At 52.3% G+C, this 9,755-nt stretch overlaps 1 protein-coding gene across 1 annotated transcript in view; it reads left to right on the top strand.

The window, feature by feature from the left end:
* Window positions 1–2,488: 2,488 nt before the first annotated feature.
* The window catches only part of SH3TC1 (SH3 domain and tetratricopeptide repeats 1), a 50,484-nt gene continuing 43,217 nt past the window's right edge, over window positions 2,489–9,755 (top strand). Inside the window, exon 1 of the mRNA XM_077136306.1 lies at window positions 2,489–2,650. The gene's annotated coding sequence lies outside the window, so the exon portion shown is untranslated. The remainder of the gene's footprint in view (window positions 2,651–9,755) is intronic.

Here is a 9,755-nt window from a genome sequence, read left to right as displayed (position 1 = left end):
CCCACAGTGGGGACTCTGAGCAGGGAAGCTGGACTGGGCATGGACTCTAGTTTGGGGACTCAGGATGTGGTTCTGCCCAGGTTGCTGGACCTCTGGAAGCCTGGTCTCGATGTCTGGAGAGTGGGGACGGGGCCCAGGGCAGCAGCAGCGAGCCCTGAACCCCCACCCACTGGGACAGCACCCTCTTGGGGCGCAGCCCAGGGCCTAGGTGGGGCTAGACACCTGGGCCTGGCTTCCCCTGCAGCCTGGGACAGAACATCATCCTGGCCACTGGTTAGGGTCCCGCATGTTAAGTCAGGCCAGGGAAAGACTTTCCAAAGGGCAGGGAAAGGGGGGTGGGGGACTGGGCTGCTGGGAGAAGGGGCAGCCCCCCTAGGGGTCCCTAAGGGTGGGCCACAACTCAGTCCCTGCGGGGTGTTACCTGGTGAGGCCCCCCCCCCCGGGCAATGGGCACTTGGAGATCCAACAGCTCGCAGAGTGGGCAGCACCTACCACCCAGCGTGCCCCTGTGGGAATACTGCCCCTGTGGCCAGGCTGCCCGAGTGTGATGGTTAGGTTTTATTGTGAAATCTCCAACTTTTTAAGTATTAAGAACTAATTCACAAGTTTTTTAACACTACACCTGTGGGCTGAAGGCCACTGGCCATTGGTGATTTTCCTGGGAATATGAGCTCAGAGGGCCAGACCACCCTCCTCTGTGGGGTGCCCAGCCTTGAACAGCACCACGCTCTAGGAGAGTGCCCGGCGGGTGTCTGCAGAGTGGACACTCAGCTCTTTGGATTAGAGGATGGTGTCAGGGACAGCAGGGCCGAGGATGACCAGGCATGGGTGAGCGGGGGCAGTGACAGAGACATAGTCTCAAAATTAACAGCAGAGGAAAAGGTCAAGCACTTCATACTCCATTCATCCATTCATTCATTCACTCACTTACCTATTCATTCATTCACTTATCCACACAGGCAACATCTATGTGGATAACTCGGCCCTGGGTGTTGGCTCAGACCGCACAGCCAGTGCTCCCTGCCTGCCCAAGCCAGGACTCCCCAGGACAAGCCGCTTTATAGGTCGATGGCTGTTAGAGCCGAAGCAGCACACAGGACCCCAAGCCTTGGATGGCAAAGCCAGCTGAGACCACAGCCACCCAGGACACCTGACAGAAATACAGGCTTTGAGTGTGTGTGTGTGTGTGCATGTGCGTTGTGTACATGTTTGTGTGTGTTGTGTATATGTGTATCTTTGTGCATTGTGTTGTGTATATTTGTGTATATATCTGTGTGTTGTGTGTGTGCATATCTTTGTGTGTGCATTGTGTTGAGTATATTTGGTGTTGTGTATGTGTGTATCTTTGTGTGTGCGTTGTGTTGTGTATATCTGTGTGTTGTTTATGTGTATATGTTTATGTAGGCATGTGTGTTTGTGCGTGCATGTGCTGTGAACGTGTGATGTTTGTGTGTGTGTGTGTGTGTGTATAGACCGTTGTTATAGTCCCTAGCATTTAATTATGTATTCCTCATAAACACCCTGGGAGGTTGGTACCCCATTTCAAAAGCTAGGCTGGTGAGGCACAGAGAGGTTAAGGAACTTGCCCACAGTAACACAGCCAGGAATGGCGGCATGGCCCCACCCCACACATGGTGGCTTAGAGGCCTGTGGAGGGGAAGGGGAGGAGGGGAGGAGGTACCAGTACCAGGCCCCAGGTGATTTGTTCTCCTGTTTGAAGAATCGAAGGTAAAAGTGCCATTTAGAGCAGATGTCCCCAGGCCTGCCTAAGCCAAGGATCACCTGGTGTACTGTCCAAAAATTCAGATTTCTGAACAGGAGGGTCTGGGGTGGAGAATCTGTAACTTTAATACCCCAGGTAGTTCTCATGTTTGGGAACCAGTCTCTGGTCACCCACCTGTCCACCTTTGTGGACCCACTGCTTGCCTCACTGGGCAAGACACATAGTAGATGCTCAATAAATGTTTGCTGAATACCCTACCCAGCAGGCCCCATGAAGGCCCAGTGTGGAAGGTCCCAAGGCCCAGCCACAGAAACCAGGCCTCTGACACAGAAACCAGGTTCCTGACAAAGAAATCAGACTAATTAAAAATATATATTTTTATTGGCCTCTCTACACACATATACAATCCATCCAAAGCATGCACTCGGTGGCTCACAATATCCCCATGTGGTTGTGTATTCATCACCATGACCATTTTAGAACAAGATAGCAGAATCTTGCTGCGGAAATCAGGCCCTGTGAGCATTGTGGCGCTCTCCTCCTCCTGCTCAGACGTGGCCCTGGCAGCTGGCCTAAGGCTGAGCCTCGGTGCCCTCTGAGCGCCCCGAAGCCCCCGGCCGAGGGTGGAGCCTGGAGCCGGTCTGGCCGCAGCCGCCCCGCCCGGGAAAGCTGACCGGGGAGCTGACGCTTCCGACGGCCGAGAAGGAGGAGAAAGGTCAGCAGGGAGACCGGCCCCTTCCCGGCGGGGCGGGGCGGCCGCGGGTGCAGCCAATGGCCCGGGCTGACTGCGGGGCCTGCCCGGCTGGAGCCCCAGGCCCCGGCCCGAGCAGAGCAGCGTGTCTTCCTGCCGGCGAGCTGCGGCAGGGACCGCGCCCAGGGCCCCGGACGCCCACGGGGCAGCGAGGACAGCAACGGTGACAGCGGCAGGTGAGGGCTCCGGGGAGCCTCGACCCCCACCCCCCACCTCCTCTGCAGGGTCTGCTAAGGCCCGGGCGTCCGCCCTCCTGGGGAGGGGTACCTTCTCGACCACGACCGGGGGTGGCGAGTGGAGGAGAGGGGCCCCCCTGAAACCGGTCTGGCCAGGAAGCAGCGGGGTGGTGCCGCTTGAGGCCGGGTTTCTCCAGCTGAGGGAGGGGCCTGCCTGGGCTCTCCGTGTCTGTGAAATGAGCGCAGGGGCAGGCCGGCTGCAGCGGGACACCGTCGGGGCAGGCCAACCATGCTGCTGGGCTGCCTGATGAGAGTACAGGGACCCAGGAGGTGGCCAGCTGGGCTTCCGATCCCCACAGGCCACTTCCTGGCCGAGCGGCTCTGCCGGTCTGAGCCTCAGTTTCCCTGTCTGTAAGATGAGCGTGTCGGTCTTGGGTGGCCGCCTGTGCGCAGTGTCCACAGTTAATGGGGCAGTCCTTGCTGGGGACCCTGGCGAAGGGTGGTGCCCCTGCTTGGGGGCAGTGCTGTAGCCTCTGTCCCACTCTAACTTGCTGCCCCCTGCCTGGGACGTCTGCACAAAGCATCTCAGAAGGATTCCGTCTGCTTTTCTTTCTTCCCTACCCATGCCACAGCTAGGACTCACGTCTGAAGTCCTGAATCTCACGTGCCCCTCCCTAAGGGGCTAAAGTCCCTGTCAGCCCCTGGAGACGACCTCCTTCACTCTGTTTGATTGGGAGCAGGGCAGGGGGCATTCACTTGGAAGGGTGAGATGGGAGGAGCCCATAAAGAGGGTCTGGAAAGGAGAGGCCTGTTCCCACAGTCCTGCAAAGCTCCAGATTTAAGGCTGGGTCTGTGGGCAGGTGACCTAGCCAGTGCACCCAGGGATGGGGCCAACTCTGGGGCCTCAGGCAAGGCACTGGATCTCTCTGAACCTCAGTTTTTCCCTGTGTCCAGTGAGCTGGTAACCCGTTCCGCCCCCACCCCTTAGGAGCTGGGCAAATTGGCCAGAGCCTCCTGCAGACTGTGCTAACAGCAGCAGTGGGTGTGGGCTTTGTTTGCTAGGTCCCCACCTGGCCCGCGAAGGAGCCTGGTGCTGCAGGGGCCGTGGGAAGAGTGCTATGAGCCAGACTCTGTCCCAAACTTCCCACCCCTTCCCCACAGTGCAGATGAGGGAGCCGAGGCACAGAGAGCCTTCTTAGCTGGCCCAACACTACACAGGATGTAGTGGGCTCTCATCCAGATTCCCTTCACAGCTTGCTGTTCCATAAAGCTTGCTGTTCCATGCAGCCTGCTATTCCACATAGCTTGTTGTTCCACGTGGCTTACTGTTCCATGTGGCTTGCTGTTCCATACACCTGTATTCCACGTGGCTTGCTGTTCCACATGGCTTGTTGTTCCACATGGCTTGCTGTTCCATGTGGTTTGCTGTTCCATGCAGCTTGGTGTTCAATGAAGCTTGCTGTTTCTCATGGCTTGTTGTTCCACGTGGCTTGCTGTTCCATGCAGCTTGGTGTACCATATGCCTTGCTGTTCCATGCAGTTTGCTGTTCCATATGGCTTGCTATTCCATGCAGCTTGGTGTTCAGTGAAGCTTGCTGTTCCACATGGCTTGTTTTCCACACACTTGGTATTCCACACAGCTTGCTGTTCCATGCAGCTTGCTGTTCCATGTGGCTTGCTGTTCCATATGCCTGTATTCCATGTGGCTTATTGTTCCACGTGGCTTGTTGTTCTACAAGGCTTGCTGTTCCATGCAGCTTGCTGTTCCGTGCAGCTTGCTGTTCCGTGCAGCTTGCTGTTCCATGCAGCTTGCTGTTCCGTGCAGCTTGCTGTTCCATGTGGCTTGCTGTTTTACATGTGTAACTTGGGCCTTGACGACTCTCTCTCCATACACACTGAGCCTTTTCCACCTTCTGGGACTCTTGTTTTTTATTATTTTTTTAATGTTTTTTACTGTGAAATATAACATATACAAAGAAAAGGAAGAAAAAGCAATAATTTTCAGGTACACTTCAACGATTAGTTATAGAACAGATCCCAGTGTTTGTCACGGGTGACCATTCCACCACCCCAGATTTTTCCTTCTAACTGTTCCAAAACACCAGAGACTAGAATGAATATTAACATAGTGATTCAGCAGCCATATTCATTTGTTAAATCCTATTTTCTCTGTTATACCTCCTCCTTCTCCTTTGGTCCTTCTCTCAATCTATAGGGATCTTTGGGCAATGCCCATTCTGACTTTTTCATGTTGAGAGGGGATGTCTACACTAAAGAATAGGGGGATGTAATTAGTTGATATTCTTGGAGAGGCTGGTAGCTCAGTTTCAAGATTTATCTGGCCTACGAAACTTCTGGAAATTGTAAGTTCCAGGAAAGCAAACTTAGTGCCTGAAACTTACAGAGTCTCAGTTCGAGCCCTCGATGTTCTTAAGAGTTAAACAGAAGTGATGTTGGTTGGGGTTTGGCAAACTATGGCAATTAGCAATATCTAGCTGAATTTAACCTCTTAGCCACTGAGACCTTATTTTATTACACTTCTTTTCCCCCTTTTTGTCAGGAAGTTGTTGAGGATTCCAGGTTCTAGGGCCAGGCTCATCCCTGGGAGTCACGCCCTACATTGTCAGGGAGACTTTCACCCCTGGAAGTCATGTCCTGCATAGGGAAGAGAGTAATGGTTTTTCTTGCAGAGTTGGGCTTAGAGAGAGAGAGAGAGAGAGAGCGAGGCCACATCTGAGCAACAAAGAGACTCCTGGAAGCAACTGTAAGGCCTCGCTATGGCTAGTCTTAGCTTCTCCCCTACAGCAATACATTTCATAAGGACAAGCCTCAAAATCAAGGGCCTGGCCTGTTTTCCTGGGAGTCCCCAAGGGTTGAGAGGTACCAGGGGGTTCCCAGAGGGGAAAGCTTATTAGTTCCTTTTATTTTCCTTTGGGCCCTCGAGAGACAACACCATGCTCGTTAATTATCAGCCCGCTGTAATCTGAGGCGTATCTGGGTATTGCATTAAACTATACAGAATTACAAGGCCTCCTGCCCGTTCTGGACTCCAGGAGTTTGGGTTGTTTATATGAGCTCTCCAGTCAGGTTGATATAGATTGTGTGTGATAGAAAATGTAGGTTCTGGACGTGATAAACCTCTCTGCCTTCGGTCTCACACACTAGGTGAGGCTCTAGAGAACATGCTCTGTCATCTTTTACCCTCTATTTGGATTTACCTTAGTCCCAGCCAGATCAGATTCTATTTTTTTTTTTTTTTTTTGGCATGGGCAGGCTCCAGGAATCGAACCCTGGTCTCCGGCATCACAGGCAAGAACTCTGCCACTGAGCCACCATTGCCCGCCCAATTAGATCCATTTTTACCTGTAATTGAGGCCTGATCTCTTTTTTTGGTTACTTTATTATTGCCTGTAGCTATGCTAACTTTCAGGGCTACAGCACTTCATTTCTGGGTCTTAGGTGTCAGAATTACTCAAAATTCCAGGGAAAGACCAGCTGATACCCATAGAGCTCAGCTGTCTCAGAATCTAGAAACACACTTACAACTTCGGACCCAGTGTGGCTGCTCTAAGGGCCCACAATCTAGACTCCAGATTTCTCATGAGTATTTTCTGAGAGAGACCTTAGCATACTATTCTTTTGTTTCTGGCTTATTTTGCACAACACATTAACCCCAAGTTTCATTCAGTCTGTTGCATGCCTTTCAATGTTATTCCTTTTTGTAGCCACACAATATTCCATCGTGTGTGTGGTGTGTGTGTGAAATCAATCACAGGCCACCATTGTGCTTCTCAATCACCTGTTGGGCATCACGGAGAATGTCCAAAATAGACACACCATATCTTGCAGTGAAAAGACTTTATTTTTGAGAAGAATTTTTGATTTAAAGAATAATTGCTAAAACGGTGCAGAATTCCCGCAAATCCACCCCCAGTTTCCCGGACATGCATATGCTACATTTGTCACAACTAATGAACCAATATTGATACATTGTAATGATCTAAAGCCCATACTCCATTCAGGATTGTTTCATTTTTGCCTGATGTCCTTTTCCTGGCCCAGGACCACACATGGCATGTCATGGTCACAGCTCCCAGCCTCCTCACAGACTGTTCTTGATTTTGTGCCTTGTTGAGGAGTGCGGGTCAGTCTGTTTGTAGGATTCCCCTCACTTGGGGTTTGCCTGACAGCTGTCTTGTGGCCTACCTGGGTTCGTTGCACCCCATAGGAAGGGTACTGCTGTCACTGGCAGCATCGGCCACCTGGCTGAGGTAGCCTCGTGGGGTTTCTCTGTTGCAAAGTGATACTTTCCCCCTTCTAGAGTGTGGAACCCCTCCATCCCTTCTTTGGAAAGAAGTGACCAGCCACTGGCCACTCTTGGGAGTGGGGCTGACACCTCCTGGCGGGAGGGGGGGGGGTGTGGCCGTCCACAGTGTTTGAAATTCTTTGGCACAGAAGATTTGCCCCTTCCCTCCATTGATTTACTTATTCAGTTATTTGTGGATGTCGGCATGGTCCTGAGGAATTTATTTTATGCTTGAGGTTATGCTCTAACACTGCTTGATTTTGTGGCTCAAATAGTTCTGGCCAGTTCAGGGGGCTCCCTGTGCCTTGGACATACCCCATAGTTGTGGGGTTTTATTTGTTTAAGCAATAAAGGGCCTCCTCATTTTCTGGCACCACAGGCTGCTCCAGGCTCATCCTATATGTTTGCTGCCCAAGTCCTAGGCCCAGCCATTTCTCCAGGGAGCCCTGGTTCCTTTGGCTGGAGAGTGGAATTAGAAGCCGCTGGCCTCTGTGGGTCAGGTGTGCTGGCTCTTTCCTTCTAGGCACACTCAGCTGGCAGAGCATGGAAATGTAGGTGTGTTTCCCAACCCATGAGTGTATATACACACACCTGAGTCAGTGTCGATACGAGTCACCTGTGTCTGTGCTGCGCTACACCTGAGTTCGTACCAGTGGCTCCAACTTGAGTCCACCTGGCTCACCCCAGGTTCCACCCCTGGCTTACCTGCAGCAGCCCACCCAGGAGTCAGAGCCCGGGCTCCTTCCCCTGCCCTCCACCTACTGACCGTTCATTCCAGCACATGTGTATAAAATATCAGCATCGCTAACCCACACCGGTGTGGGGGTAACATTTTCAACGAGTGTACAGCTTCTACAGTTTCTTCTGCATCTCACTCCCCAAATTCCTTAGACCAGCACTTTTTTCACACACACACCCCCTTCTTCAGTGAGGCTGGTTCAGATGTATGTAACTCAACGAGATTGCTTTGTTACAACCTGAACTCCCCTGACCTCCTGAGTGATTTTTTTAAATTAGCGTACATTAAGTTTCCCTCTGTGACTAATGTTCAGTGTGTTCTGATGAAGGCACGATGCCATGTGTCCACAGCTAGGGCAAGCTCAGAACACGTCCCCCACCCTCAGACTCACCCCACTGCTCTCCAGCTGTTTATCCACCCACAGCCTCTTTCCACAAAGGCGAGCAGATAGGAGCGGATGCTTAACCCCTAGCCCTTTAAAGCCATAATGGCGGCGTGGCGTGGCGTGCATGCTGCACTGCAGTTTGCTTTTCTCCTTGCTCCCTGCGGTTGCTCAGGGATCTCCCTTTGCTGGAATGTGGAGAATGTAGATCTTTATCTTCACAGGGAGGGCCAGTGATGTATTTGACACTTGGGCTGTTTCCAAGGTGTTGGGCTGGGCGTGAGTTTGTACACCTGCCATTTCACAGGGAGGCCGCACCTGCAGCGAGAGTTCCCAGAAGCGGGGCTGCCGGCCAGAGGGTGGTTTTCTGGGTGCCGGACTCGGCCCTCAGATTGGACCTGCCGGTATCGGGTCTGTTGAGCTCCCCGAGAGGGCACTGACAAGTGTGTGGGGGCCGATCTGCTGGGTCAGAGAGGGTCTTTTGGGGTATCCCTGCATTTCTCTCGTTAGTGGGGAGACTGAACCCCATATTGTATGTGAAGGTGACAGAAGGAACTGCCCTTCCTTATCATCCACTGCTTTTCTGTTGTGTTGTCCCTTCCCTGAGACTTCAAGCAGAGGCTGCTGGGCAGGTGTGTCTTAGGTAAGCACAGGTGCTGCAAAAGTAACCGGGTCGAGCCTGGCTCTTTGACCCAAAACCAGCAGCGAAATTTGCTTGTTGAGAAATAAAAGTAAAGGGACTGAGAAGCCCATCAGATGGACCTTCTACAAAGCACGTGCCAGCTCTCCTCCACAGGTCAGGGTCATCAAATCAAGGTAAGGCTGAGAAACTGTCCCAGCCCAGAGGAGCCAAGGGGGACGTGATGGCTAAATGATGCCCTGGAGGGGGTCCTGGGACAGAAAAGGACACTGTTCAGGTTTCCTTAGCTTTTGCCTAAAATATAGCTGACTTAATAACGTTAAAAGTAATGTCCAAATATCGGTTCAGTGGTTGTGACGACTGGACCCTGCTAAGGTAAGATGTTAATAAGCCAAATGGGGTGAGGGCTGTCCAGAAATCTGTACTAGCTTTGTAACTTTTCTGTAAATCTGAAACTATTCTAGAATAAAAGGTTTATTTTGAAAGAAGAAAGAAAGCGAAAGAAGCACTTGGGGAGGTGGGGGAACGTTCAGGGACCAACACGAGCGTGTGTTCTGCAGTTACGTGGGTGCTTGGACCATGTCCCATGGCGCTTCATTGAGTCTGTCTCATCACTCGTGACTTCGAACAACTGCCTGTTAGCCAAGCCCTCCTCCACCTGTGCCTTGGTTAGCCAAGCTCTCCTCCACCTGCGCCTCCGTCAGCCACGCTCTCCTCCACCTGCGCCTCTGTTAGCCGAGCCCTCCTCCACCTGTGCCTCCGTTAGCCACGCTCTCCTCCACCTGCGCTTCCGTTAGCCAAACTCTCCTCCATCTGTGCCTCCATTTTCAGCCTCGGCACAATTCCACAGGCCCAGGACTGCTGTCCGGTTTTGTAAATAGGGTAACTGAGGCAGAGGGAGGGGTGGAACTCAGGTCTTCCCTGAGACCACCCTGTTAGCAAGAAGACAATATGGAATTCAGGTCAGTGCAATGGACAAAGGGAACCCACGGTAGGCTCTGAGATCAGAGGGTCGAGCTTCTGGTCTCACAGAGCTCA

Source organism: Tamandua tetradactyla, chromosome 19, assembly GCF_023851605.1.
Source record: "Tamandua tetradactyla isolate mTamTet1 chromosome 19, mTamTet1.pri, whole genome shotgun sequence".
Lineage (NCBI taxonomy): Eukaryota > Metazoa > Chordata > Mammalia > Pilosa > Myrmecophagidae > Tamandua > Tamandua tetradactyla.
This window is presented reverse-complemented; position numbering and strand designations above follow the sequence as displayed.